At 47.9% G+C, this 13322-nt stretch overlaps 1 pseudogene; it reads left to right on the top strand.

Annotated features, from left to right (window-relative positions):
* Positions 1–7571: 7571 nt before the first annotated feature.
* LOC121150546 lies at positions 7572–8404 on the top strand (annotated as a pseudogene).
* Positions 8405–13322: the final 4918 nt, after the last annotated feature.

Raw genomic sequence — 13322 nt, 5'->3', positions numbered from 1 at the left:
GCCAACACGTAAATTGCTGTTTAGATTTCTCTCAGGTCAGCCAAGTCGGGCAATTTTGCCTTGATTCATTCATGTCGGGAATCAGTCTGAAGAACCAGACTTCACTTTTCTCTCTGTTCTCAGATCCCTGTTTTTCCTATAAATTGTGAAATACGGTAGCCAGCAGAAGCCAGGGAATAGTGTGTAGACACCAATAAGATTGCCGTCTTGGTGCTGGAGAAGTGAGCAAAAGTCTGCGTCACTGAGCTTTTATCCTAGAAAGGCTAAGAAACCAGTGAGTCATTCAATGCAATGTTAGACGTCCTGCGGAATAAAAATAAAGCAAGGTAGGAGAGGGAGGAATATGATGGGTACTGATTTATACAAAGTGGTCAGGTGAGCCCCTGAGAAGGTATAAACAAAGCTCTAAAAATGAAGGGGAGTTGTCCTGAGGTGTGGGATGGGATGCTGGCGCTACAGAAGGTAGCATATCTTGTTAAACCACAGTGCCAACTCCAGTCAATGTTTTGACAGACCTAAGGTTTGAAATCAAGTGACTCACTCCATAGTTATTGAGCTAAGCTACCATGTACTCCAGTTCCAATCCAGCTCCCTGCCAGTGTACCTGGGAAGGCAGCTGCTTTGATGTGGAAGCGTTTATATGTAGACTCAGTTCTGGTAGGAAGCAGCTTGGCTGTGATTCAGGGACTCAGCTGCCTGGGACTTTTTTTTTTTAAAGATGTATTTATTTTATTTATATACACAGAGAAGGAGAGACAGAGAGGAAGATCTTCCGTCCAATGATTCAATCCCCAAGAGCCCGGAGCTTCTTCCAGGTCTCCCACACAGGTGCAGGATCCCAACGCCTTGGGCCAGCCTTGACTGCTTTCCCAGGCCACAATCAGGGAGCTGAATGGGAAGCAGGGCTGCTGGGATTAGAACCAGCAACCATATGGGATTCCGGCAAGTTCAAGGCTACGCTGTCATACCAGGCCCTGCCTGTGCCTTTTGAGGAAAGTTGCCAGAGCTCTCATGTGAGTTGCAGGTTGTAGCTTAAACTAATATGCCACAAGCCCAGCATCACATAAAACTGCTGCTGAGAGTTCCAGCTGCTCTACTCACCATCCATCTTCCTGATAATGCACAGGAGAGAGCAGCAGAAGATGGACTATCGCTGTCCTGCAGCGATGGACTTGGTGCACGGAGCCGACCTGACTAATGGTCAAAGCTGAAGATTATTAGTGGCATGAGACTTTAAACACTGAGGGTCATATAGGATAAGGGAGGAAGTATTGAGCTCATCAACAAAACCCAGTAACAGTTTCTATGTTTTTGTTTGAAACTCCTTTTGCATTATTCTCAAATACATGCTGTCCATTCAACTGTTCTTATACAAATGATATCCAGTCAGATATACAAAAGGTAGTCATTCAGTTGTTCTCATGCAAATATTATCCAATCAACTGTAATCCTTGCTTGCTGCCTTCTAGGGTCACAATGTCCTCCTACAATGGACCAAACACTGGACCCCTGGCATCCAAGTGGCAGATCTGAATGGTGTCCCAGGTTCCTGGATTCAGCCTGTCCCAATCTGGACCATTGCATGTGTGGAGGGAGTGGGGGAGGGGTTGAATCAGCAGATGGAAGAGCTTGTTCTGTCCCTCCTCTAACTACATATTAAGTAAATCTTTAAAAATAGTGATAAAATGAAACTTCAGCAGCCTCCCGGCTGCTGTTGGGTCTCAGGACAGGGCATCTCATGCTTGGATCCCTGATGCCAGCCACCCCGTGCATGTGGTGAACTGTCCCCGGGCATGCCTGGGTGTCAGGGACTGCTCCCTTTGGGGTAAGTACACCCAGGGGGAGGTCTTCGTGACTGGGCAGGTCCAGGACCCACCTGCCACCTTCATTGGGCAGTGAATGGGATTAGGGAGGGGCGCAACCTTGGGCCTGGGAGTTTAAACTTCCAGCAGCATCCCAGCTGCTGGTGGGTCTCAGGCCAGGGCGTCTCATGCCTGGATCCCAGACTCCAGCCACCATGTGCATGTGATGAGCTGTCACTAGGTAGCCAGTGCACCATTTGGTGTCAGGCTCTGCCGGCTGGCCACCCAGCCAAAGAGCTCTACGGTTTCAGTTCTTTGAGTCGCTGCTGAGGTAGCTCCAGGTTGAACCCACTGTGCTTTGAGGACCTGAAGCATTTGTAAAGATTCCCATTGGCAATAACTCTTCCTTTGTAAAACTTGTAATCACTGAACAATGCTGACCACCAAATACCAGTCCATGCAAAAGCTAAGACTCGGGGTTTGTCCATCAGAATTATTTCATGTTACTTGACATGATGATGGATCAGGAGAAGAGTCACATTAAGCAGGGCCATTACATTAACTAGCACTTGAGAACCATATCAGGGGGGTAGATTCTGTGGGGGATATGTGGGCCAAACCATGTGGAAATTCTAGCCCCACTGGTTATCTCAAGAGTTGGGGTGGTGATGGACTAAGCTAGGTGTGACCCACGAGCCTGCCATCAATCACAGGTAAAGGAACCCCCAACAGTCTGGACAGGTCAAGGTAGCAACACCCGACTGTGCATCCTGAATAGGGTGTGGGGTGGGCCGGGCTACAATGTTCACCAGCTCATACAAGGCCAAATGGAAGGCCAGACTGCACCAGGCACTGGCCTCAACCCAATGGCATGTATGAGAACTGGGTCTAGGAGTGGATTAAGTGGAGGAACTTGGGAAACTCCCTTGGCGAACCATAGCTCCCACTGGTGAACATGTGGTCCAGACCTGGGGGTTGGATAAGCTGGGAAATGTAGCTCCAACAGCTGGCTAATGTGTTAATTGGTAAGGGAACAGGGTAGATCAGGCAGGACTGAGCAAACCTTAGCCCACAAGCGAAACTAGAGACCAGGACAGAGCACTGGTTATGCTGAGCTGGGCTCTTGCACCTACTGTAATGTGTGAGCCAGGGATGCTAAGCCACAGTGTCTAAGGCAGAGGCCGGGACAGGTGAGGGGCTGTGCCAAGCTGAGTCAGAGCAACCACTGGCATGTGCCTGATCTATGGCTGGGAACAGGTCCAGTCAGGGAGCTAAGGGGACAACCCTAGCTGGGTTGAGGTTCCCACCAAGGGGTGCATGGCCTGGAATGGGGGCTACATTCTGATGTGGAAAAGGCTGTAGTCTCCCTTGGCACAAGTGTGGACTGGGACTGGATGTACCTAGCTGGGCCAGACTCCAACACCGTCTGGTGTCCTGGATGGACTAGGCAAGGTCTCAAACCCCAACCGAGCCATGTGTGAGCCATATGTAGGTATGGACAAACCATGGCTGGGCTGAAACATCCAATAGCAAGAACCAGTTTGGGTTGAAGGCCAGTCAGGAAAAGCCACTGTTCCTGCTAGGACAGGAGGTGAACTGAGTAGGGCTGGCTCATGGACCCACTGGTATGTGCAAAATCTGGCAATGGGAGAGGTTCTGATGGAGGAGCCTGGGCAACTCCTCTGGCAGGACACAGACCCGGCAGGTAAGCACAAGAAGCATGATAGGAAACAGCCCAGAACAGGCCATGGAAAGTTTCCCATGGGCATGCATATGGCATGGATCGGGGCAAGACCAGGCTGAATCTGTCCACGTCATCCACTGGCAAATCCAAGCAATAGAATAGTGTGGGTCGAGCCAGGTCAGTTGCAACAAAGACTAGTGCACAATATGGAATGCCAAGGTGAGGTTGGGGGACCGCAGCGCCCAACCAGCAAGTGTGAGAACAAGGAAGGAAGGGGGCAGAGCCAGCAGGGAGAATATGGGGAGGGTTCCTTTGCTGCACAGTTACTCCCACTGGAGAGCATGAGTTGGGATGGGGACAGACCAGACTAGGAAGGGCTACAACACCTGTGCGCCTCATTTAGAACAGATCAAGGAAAAGCCAGGCTGGGCTGATTATTCCTACTGGTACAAACAAAATTAGAGTGGGTGAGGGTTGTTTGGGCTTAGCCACAGCATTAGTTGGCAGAGACTGGCACTGGGGTCTAATTCTGTCAAGTCAAACCACAGAACCACCTGGAGAGTGCATAATCCGGGAGTGGGAGAGGCCTGGGAGGGAAATAGTGGGCTCCTCCTTCTCGGGTTACCACTTCTATGGGAGGGAACGATAACCAGGACAGGGGTTGGGGTGGAATGGGGTGTGGGACAGACTGGACTACTGCTGCACAAACTGGCAAACCAGGGTAGAGGGTGGGCCTGGTGGGAGTTATTGTGGGTCACCCCAACTAGGCTACAGCTCCCACTTGTTTATGCGAGGACCAAGTATGTGCTGGACATAATCAGGCTGGACTGCAACACCGTTTGGTTCCTGTGGAAGTCGGGGCTAAAAACAGAACCAACACAGCAATTGCAACCACCAACTGATTGGGGCAATGGACTGTGTGCCAGGCCCTCTACTTGCTAGTACGTACAAGAATCTTGTCGGAGAACATCTCAGACAGAGTTTCTTTGGGGATCTCCCCAATCAAAATGCTGGACTCAGAACCCTAACCAAGAAAAGACAGAAGACAGAACAGGTCAATCAACCAACCATCTCAGCTATGATGAACTATGTCAATCAGTGGATTCTTCAAGGACCTCATAGTGCTTGGAGTGGCAAGATTGGCAGCGATTCATAACTGTTGAAATAGCAAAACCACTTGAGCAAGAACCTCAGAGCATACCCTACATGCAGGACCTGGGGAGGGTGGGAAATTGGGTGGGCCTTTTCCCTTAATACCCCCTTTAAACATGAAGTAAACAATATGGAAACAATACTAGTCTTACCTAATTTCCTATAGCCCTTGAACTTTTTTGCCCTAATTAACTATGTTAATAATATTATAGATTAAAAAATTTTAAACAACTAAAAAAAAAAAAGAATGGAAACAAAAAAAATAGTGAAAAAATAAAAATTAAATTCATCTTGCGGGCATGACATGGTAGCCTAGTAGCTCAGTCCTCAGCTTGGATGTGCCAGGATCCCATATGGATTCTGGTTTGTGACCTGGCTGCTTCACTTCCATCCAGCTTCCTGCTTGTGGCCTGGGAAAGCAGCAGAGGAAGGCCCAAGGCTTTCAGACCCTACACATGCATGGGAGACCCAAAGGAGTCTCCTGGTTCTGGCTTCAGATCAGTTTGGCTCAGCTCTGGTCATTGAGGGCACTTGGGGAGTGAACCAATAGATGGAAGATTTATCTCTCTCTCTCTCCTCTCTGTAAATCTGCCTTCACAATAAAAATAATTAAGTGAAATTAAATTCACAACCCTTTTTCTTTTACAACTTGAGTTGGATCACTTAAGTGAATAGTTTCCAATGCCTTTTAAAAAGTTTTTACCTATTTTTGTCTTATTTGAAAGGTAGAGAGACAGAAGGGAATCTTCTGTCTGCAAGTTCATGTCCCACATTCCCACAGCAGCCAGAGGTGTGCCAGGCTAAAGCAAGAATCTCAGAACACCGTCCTGGTCTTCAGTGTGGGTGGCATAGACAGAAGCTCTGGAACTGTCATCTGCTTCCCAAGCGGTAGCTTAACTACTGTGCCAAACACTTGTACGCCCTTCTCCAACAGATTTTTTTTAATGCAATAAATGATGGTGTGTAATATTCATTTGACCTACAACAGAAGAAATAGTATGTGCAAACATAAGTGTAATAACATCTGGTTCAATTTCATTAGATAATACCATTTGCACAAATTAGAAATTATGAGATGTTTATACATTAAAATATTGGTTGTAAAATCAAACTTAGTAGATAATTGTGGGAAACAGGGTTTTAATCTCCAAATTAATTACACTGTTAAGAAGAAGTTGGAGGGACTGGTCTTGTGGCACACGGGATTGCAAGGCAGCTGTGATGCCAACAACCATGAGGGCCTTAGTTAAAGTCCTAGTCCCTGCATTTCCCTCCAATTTCCTAATGCACCTGGGAAGGCAATAGAAGATGGCCCCAGTACTTGGGTCGCTCCTACCCATGTGGGAGACGTAGATGCCAGATTCCTGCCTTCTGCCTGACCCTGTCCCAGCTCCAGTTGTTGTGGCCTTTGGGAGAGTAAGTCGGTGGATGGAAGATGGATATCTGTTTATCTCTCCTCTCTGTCTCCTCTTCTAGGCTTTGCAAATAAATAAATTTTTAATTTTTTAAATTATATTTAAGGTTAGCAGTTTATTTTATTCAAGCAAGATTTTACAGAACTTCGTCTATTTCAGGATAATCAAAAGTTTTATAACTCTAACAAGCCATATATTAGCAATTGAAGAGTAGAACAGTCTTAAACGGGTGAGCAGAGAAATCCCCAATAACTTGGCAAGTGAGGAATAACTGAACTCTACATCCTATCTAGTTATGTCTTTGAAAAGCCAAACCAGCAAATAAATACAGTTTTTAAAATTTTGAAAATAGGATCTGGTGCGATGGCCTAGCAGCTTAAGTCCTTGAGTTGGACACACCAGGATCCCATATGGGCACTAGTACTAATCCCGGCAGCTCCACTTCCCATGCAGCTCCCTGCTTGTGGCTGGGAAAGCAGTCGAGGCCAGCCCAAGGTGTTGGGATCCTGCACCCGTGTGAGAGACCCGGAAGAGGCTCTGGGCTCCTGGCTTCAGATTGACTCAGCTCCAGTCATTGTGGCTACTTGGGGAGAAAATCAATGGACAGAAGATCTTTCTCTCTGTCTCTCTTCAACTCTGTATATTTGCCTTTCCAATAAAAATAAATAAATCTTTTAAAAAAATTTTTTAAAAGAAACTTGACATAATACTAAATATAATCCTCTTGCCAAAATAATGGCAAGAGACAAAGACCTTCCATCCTCTGGTTCACTCCTAAGTGATCACAATGGCTGGAACTGAGCTGATCCAAAGCCAGGAGCCAGAAGCTTCTTCCAGTATCCCACACAGGTGCAGGGTCCTAAGGCTTTGGGCCGTCCTCCACTGCTTTCCCAGGCTACAAGCAGGGAACTGGAAGAGAAGCAGAGCAGCCTGGATACAAACAAGTACCCTTGTGGGACCCTGGCACATTCAAGGCAAGGACTTTAGCCACTAGACTACCACGCTGGGCCCAATTTGTCAGCTTCTATATGCACCAGTTTACCAGTCGAGTATGCCAAGTGACATCAAGAGGGGAACTGAGTTGTGGCATTTCAGGTTAGGATGCTATGTATGCCACTAACATCCCATATGGGTACCATTTTGAGTCCTGTCTGCTCCACTTCCAATCCAGCTCCCTGCTAATAACCTGGGAAATCAACAGGAGACAGCGTACATGTTTGATTTTTGCACCCATGTGGGAGACCTGAATGAACTCTCTAGCTCCTGGTTTCATCCTAGCACAGCCTTGACCATTGCAACCATCTAGGAAGTAAACCAGCAGATGGAAGATATCTCTCTCCTTATGTCTTTATTCTTCTTCCTGTAACCCAAACTTTCAAAAAGAAGTAATATAATTTTTTTAAATGACACCAAAGAGCTACTGTGTGTCAAATTCAGAACATGGGATTTCTGCACTAGCCAGCAAGGGTCCCACACAGCCTTGTTTTCATCCCTAAGGTGGTTCAAAAATCTGTCACAATGTCCAGAGCCCATGATATCCTGCCAATGAAAGAGGATGTCCCCCAATTCCTTTGCAGCAGGAACTCACCTAGATGACACCAGCCTTGACATCCAAATGGAACAATATACCACAAAAGGAAAAGTGATGGCATCTCTATCAGAACTCTGAGGAGGAACTGGGCAAAGCTTCTGTTAGAGGCTCATTCCATTGTGGCCATTGAAACCCCCTGCTGATGTCAGTGTGACATCCCCCGGGAACACTAGCCAGAGGCTGTGCTGTAGTGTGCTGCTGCCACTTCTCACCTGGAACCATCTCTAACTAGACGCAGACAACCTTCCAAAAGTCACGTCTTGTGATGCTGACTGATCTTGATTCTGACACCAGCCACTCCCAGAGGCAACTTGGGTGAACTTGCCTGTCATTGCCCTATATAACAGACTCTCCTCTGTGCTACACGTTCATTGCCATCCATAAAACAACAGGGGCGCTCACTCGGTGAGTCTGAGATGGTGGATGCTGGCCCAGGAAGACCTGTATGTGTGTGATACCATGCCTCAATGGGAGTCAAGCCTCATCTCTACTTCTGCAAAGATACAAAAGAGACTGAAAAAGGAGAGCTGGCCAGTGCTGAAAAAGCTGTGACCAAGAAGGAATTTCAGGGTGAATGGACTGTTCTAGCTCCTAGATTCATTGCTACTTGGTCTTATGTTGCAGCCTGGTCTGAGGCATGCAAGTATGCAGGCCCTCTGTGTCTATTCAGCACTTGCCCACTGAGAACTGGAGTGCTCAGCCAGCCCTTGAAGACTCTGCAGCTCCCACTGCTCAGGCAGAAGAAACAACCATGGAGTAGTCTTAAACTGTTCTTCACAGTTTCTGAAATAAAAGTGGAAATGAGGTTGATGGAAAATAAATGCCAATTACTAAAGGAAAAAATGCAGAATGTGGGAACTTGTATAAGACAAGTGGCCTCGTTTCTTTAACTGGTAATTGTCAAAGGGTAGGGATTGTGATTATAGGTTTCAAAGATTTTAAATGCATTATTTAGATTTTTATTTTGCAGTTGTAGTCCATTTTGTGTTTCTACAATAAGATACGTGAAGCTAGGTACTTATATAGAAGAAAGACTTATTTAGCTTACAGTTTTGGAGACCCCAGAACATGGTGCTAATGTCTGCTCTAATAAAGGCCTTCTGGGTACATCACAATGTGGTAGATGACATCAGGTGACAAAATGTGCGAGGGAAGGATTACATGGTAAGGCAGGAAGGCCAAGAGATTCAGGGTCCAGGGTTGCTCTTCACATAATCACCTGCACTCGCACTCCCAGGAATTAACCAAGGTCCTCTGGTAGCTATGTGAATCCCTTCCAAGGGTTGCATTAACCAGTTTTAGGCCCACCTCATAAGGATTTCACCATTTCTTAATGCTAGTAGATTGAAGACCAAGGCCATGAAACTTTATGGAAGGTGCTCAAACCATATCCAGACTGAAGCACAAATGCCGCAGTGTTGGTCCCATTTTATGTATTTTCATTTTATTTGAAAGGCAAGGAAAGAGAAACAGAAAGAGCGGCCTTCCATTCACTAGTTCGTTTCCCAAATGCTTACAATATCCAGGGTCAATCCAGGCTGAAGCCCGGAATTTGGAACTTACTCTGGATCTCCTACAGGGAAGCAGGATCCCACATGTTTGATCCACTGTCTCCCATCTCCCTCAGGATGCATATTAGCTTAAAGCTGGATTACAAAAGACAGAGCTCTGATTCAAACTAGGCATTCCAATATGAATTGCAGGTGACCAAGCAGTGATCTAACTACTGTGCCTAATGCTTGCCCTAGAAATACTATTTTAATCCATTCTCCAGTTAAAGCAAACATAAGGTGAATTTTAAAAAAAGATTTATTTATTTTTATTGGAAAGGCAGATTTACTGAGAGAAGGAGACAGACAGAAAGATCTTCCGTCTGTTGGTTCATTCCCCAAGTGGCCACTAGAGCCAGAACTGGCTGATCAGATCTAGGAACAGGAGCTTGTTTTGGGTCTTGCATGCAGTGCAGTGTCCCAAGGCTTTGTGTCTCCTCTACTACTTTTCCAGGCCACTAACAGAGCTGGCTGGGAAGTAGAGCAGCCAGGACATGAACCAGCAGCATGTGTGGGACCCTGGCATGGCAAAGCAAGGACTTCAGCTGCCAGGCTACTGCGCTGGGCCCACCAGATGAATTATAACTAGAACAAAACCTTTGCCCAGGGTCCCAGCACAGTGGCATAGCGGCTATTGCGCCGGGATCCCTTATGGGCACCAGTTCTAATCCCAGCAACTCTACTTCCCATCCAGCTCCTGCTTGTGGCTTGGGAAAACAGTCAAGGATGGCCCAAAGCGTTGGGACCCTGCACCCACGTGGAAGACCTGGAGAAGGTTCCTGGCTCCTGGCTTCGGATTGGTGCAGCACTGGCCGTGTTGTCACTTGCAGAGTGAATCATCGGATGGAAGACCTTCCTCTCTCTCTCCTTTTCTCTGTATATCTGACCTTCCAATCAAAATAAATAAAATCTTAAAAAAAAACCCCTTTGCCTAAACAGTATATTGATTCCTAATGTAAAGGAAGCTTTAAACAACATTAACCAGCTATCACCATCACCTCTTGATCATTAAACTAGTCTTCCCAGTATACTCTATTATTTCATATAGGGAGTATTCTTCAGAAATGTTTCATTTAGGGATTAATGCCATTGATGGGTAAACCCACCACCTACAGGATGAGCGTCCCATTTGAGCACTGATATGTATCCTAGTTGCTTCACGTGCAGTCCATTTTCCTGCTAATGTGCTTGGCGAAGCAAGTGCTTGGGGTCCTGTGTCCATGTGAGAAACCAGGAAGTAAAGAAAAAAGAGAAACCAGGAAGCAGTTCCCGGCTCATGGCTTCAGTCTGGCCCAACCCCAGTCATTCTGGCCATTTGGGGAGAGAACCAGGGGATGAAAGACCTCTCCTCTCTGTCTGTGTAACTTTGTCTTTCAAATAAATATACTTTTTTTTTCAAATATAGATTCCACTGTTTTTTTCCCACTGTTTTTTAAGATTATTTTTTATTGCAAAGTCAGATATATATAAAAAGGAGGAGAGACAAAGATTTTTCCTGTTCGATGAAGTGACTGCAACGGCCAGAACTGCGCCAGTCCAAAGCTAGGAGCCAGGAGCTCTTCATAGGTCCCAACTCTTTTGGCCATCCTTGACTGCTTTCCCAGGCTACAAGCAGGGAGCTGGATGGGAAGTGGGGCTGCCAGGATTAGAACTGGCACCCCATATGGGATCCCGGCGCGTGTTAGGCGAGGACTTTAGCTATCAGGCCACTGCACTAGACCCAAATAAATGTATTTTTTTAAGATGGGCTTGGCTTCGGGCCCTGTGACGAGCAGCTACCATACAGGTTGGTTGCCCGTGGGGTGCAAGGGCTTCCCTCGTCCCTCCACCCTTTCCTCCATGCTTGTTGGGAACTGGGGGATGGTGCTAGTGGAGGTGTGAGGAGACCTGGGGCTTTATGTCCAGACAGAGTGAGCCTGGGCATCTCCTGCATGGTCTGTGGATTGATCAGGGAGGGGAATAAGGAGGTGTGTGGGAGGGAAAACTACTGAGGGAATATGTTGCAGGCAAGAAATTATTTCTGAGGGTCTCCCACAGACAAAGTCACTGAACTTGCAGGTGAGTGAAGGGGCCAAAACTGAGTGGTTTGGAGGTGGGAAGCTGAAGGGCTTTTATGACCTGCTTGGCTGCCACCAAGCCCAACTCATCCAGCCCCTAGTCCTGGCCCTAATGTGGACTGGCTGGTGTTGTGGACTGACTATAAGCCTATCCTGCACCCCAGCCAGGTTCTCACTGGACCCAAATAAATATACTTTTTAAGATGGGCTTGGCTTCAGGCCCTGTGACGAGCAGCTACCATACAGGTTGGTTGCCCCCACATGGGGGATAGCTCAGTTAGTTAGCATGGATCACAGCTGACCACATCCACCAGTGCACATTAAAGCTAGGGCTGGGGCCTACCTAACAGAGCTAGATCACCCGCCAGTGAGAGTTGGAACAGGAGACAGATAGTTAGCCTGGGTCATGACACAAACAAACATGAAAGAACCAGATCTGGGCACAGATATATATATATATAGGCACACCACTGTGGAACTGCAGTTTCCTCTGGTTTGCTTAAGAGCTGGGGGTGACGACAGGCTGAGCTAGGCATGACCATGGAGCCATCTGATACTCATGGGTACTGGGGCTGGGAAAAGGCTGGAAAGGTTCAGGCTGCAGCACCCACAGGCACACGCAGGAGTAGGGTAGGGGACAGGACAGGCTGCAATATCTACCAACTTATACACAGGCTGGGACAGAGTGGGGCAGACTATGCAGGGTAAGGACTTAGTACCACCAGCACATGTGAGATCTGGGTCTGACAGTGGGCCTGGTCGGGAGGAAATGCCCCTGGTAGGCCATAGCTCCCACAAATGAGTATGTGATTCAGGCCTGGGTATTTCTCAGGCTGGATAAGTTAATTCCACTCCTAGGCAGATGTGTGGGTTGGTTCTGGAAGGGGGTAGACCAGGCAGAGCCTAGCCAAATTTAGCTCTCTGGCAAGTGCAGGAGCCAGGCTGAAGTACAGGTCATGTCAGGCTAGGCTATCATGCCTACTGGTTTATATGAGCCAGGAAAAGAATCAGACTGGGCATGGCTAGGCTGCAACACCTGCCCATGACAGGTTCCTGTTAAGGACAGGCTGGGATAGGTCAGGCTGCAGCATCCCATGGAAAGGCCAAGAGGGGGATGGGCTATGCTGAGCACGGTCAGAGCACTCATTGGAATATGCGAACTCTGTGGCTGGGAACAGGCCTGGTTGGGGAGCTAAGGAGACACCCTGGTTGGGTTGTGGTTCCCACTGGTGAACATGAGAGCCAAAATGGGGGCCACGTTCTGAACCAGACATAGCTACAGTAAGCCTAAGCTTACTGTGCCTGGGGTGCACCAGATTGGGCTAGACTCTGGCACCCCCTGGTGCCTGTGAGAGCCAGGGTGGGTGTAGGATGGGCTTGGCCAAGTCTTGGCACCCACTGAACCATGCAAGAGCTGTATCTGGGTGTGGACCAGGTGTTGCTGGGCTGAAACACTCAAAAGTAAGAATCAGAATGGGTGTGGGCAGGTTGGGCAAGGCCACTATTCTTGCAAGGACAGGAGATGGACTAAATCAGTCTGGGCCAGGGACCCACCGGGGTGTGCAAGATCTTCCACTGGGAGGAGGCCTGATAGAGGAGCTTGAGGAACTCCTCTGTCAGGATGTTGACCCTGCAGGTGAATGCAAGTACTACGGCTGGGAGCAGTCCAGACCAGCCAAGTTACAGCACCTGCCGGCATACATGTGGATCAGGTCTCAGGGCAGCCCAGGCTGGCCCAGTTTATAACACCCAATGGCAGATCTGAGAACCTGGCTGAGGTGCAGGATAGGCTTATAGTCAGTCCACAACACCAGCCAGTCCACATTAGGGCCAGGACTAGGGGCTGGATGAGTTGGGCTTGGTGGCAACCAGGCAGGTCAGACTAAAGCAGCCTTTGGCAAATGCCAAGATAAGGTGGTCTATGCTAGACTAGGCCGCAGTACCCACCAGGACACATGAAAAACTGGGGGTAGGGGTGTGAGCCTGGTAGGGAAGTTACAGGGGGTTCTTCTGCTGGGCCTCTGTTCCCACTGGTGAGTGTGAGTACTGGAACTGGGGGCAGATCAGGCCA

The sequence above is a fragment of the Ochotona curzoniae genome, unplaced genomic scaffold (genome assembly GCF_017591425.1).
Source record: "Ochotona curzoniae isolate NIBS_2020 unplaced genomic scaffold, NIBS_Ocur_1.0 contig_2210, whole genome shotgun sequence".
NCBI lineage: Eukaryota > Metazoa > Chordata > Mammalia > Lagomorpha > Ochotonidae > Ochotona > Ochotona curzoniae.
Note: the sequence above shows the minus strand (reverse complement) of the source record. Positions and strands in the feature narration are given on the sequence as shown.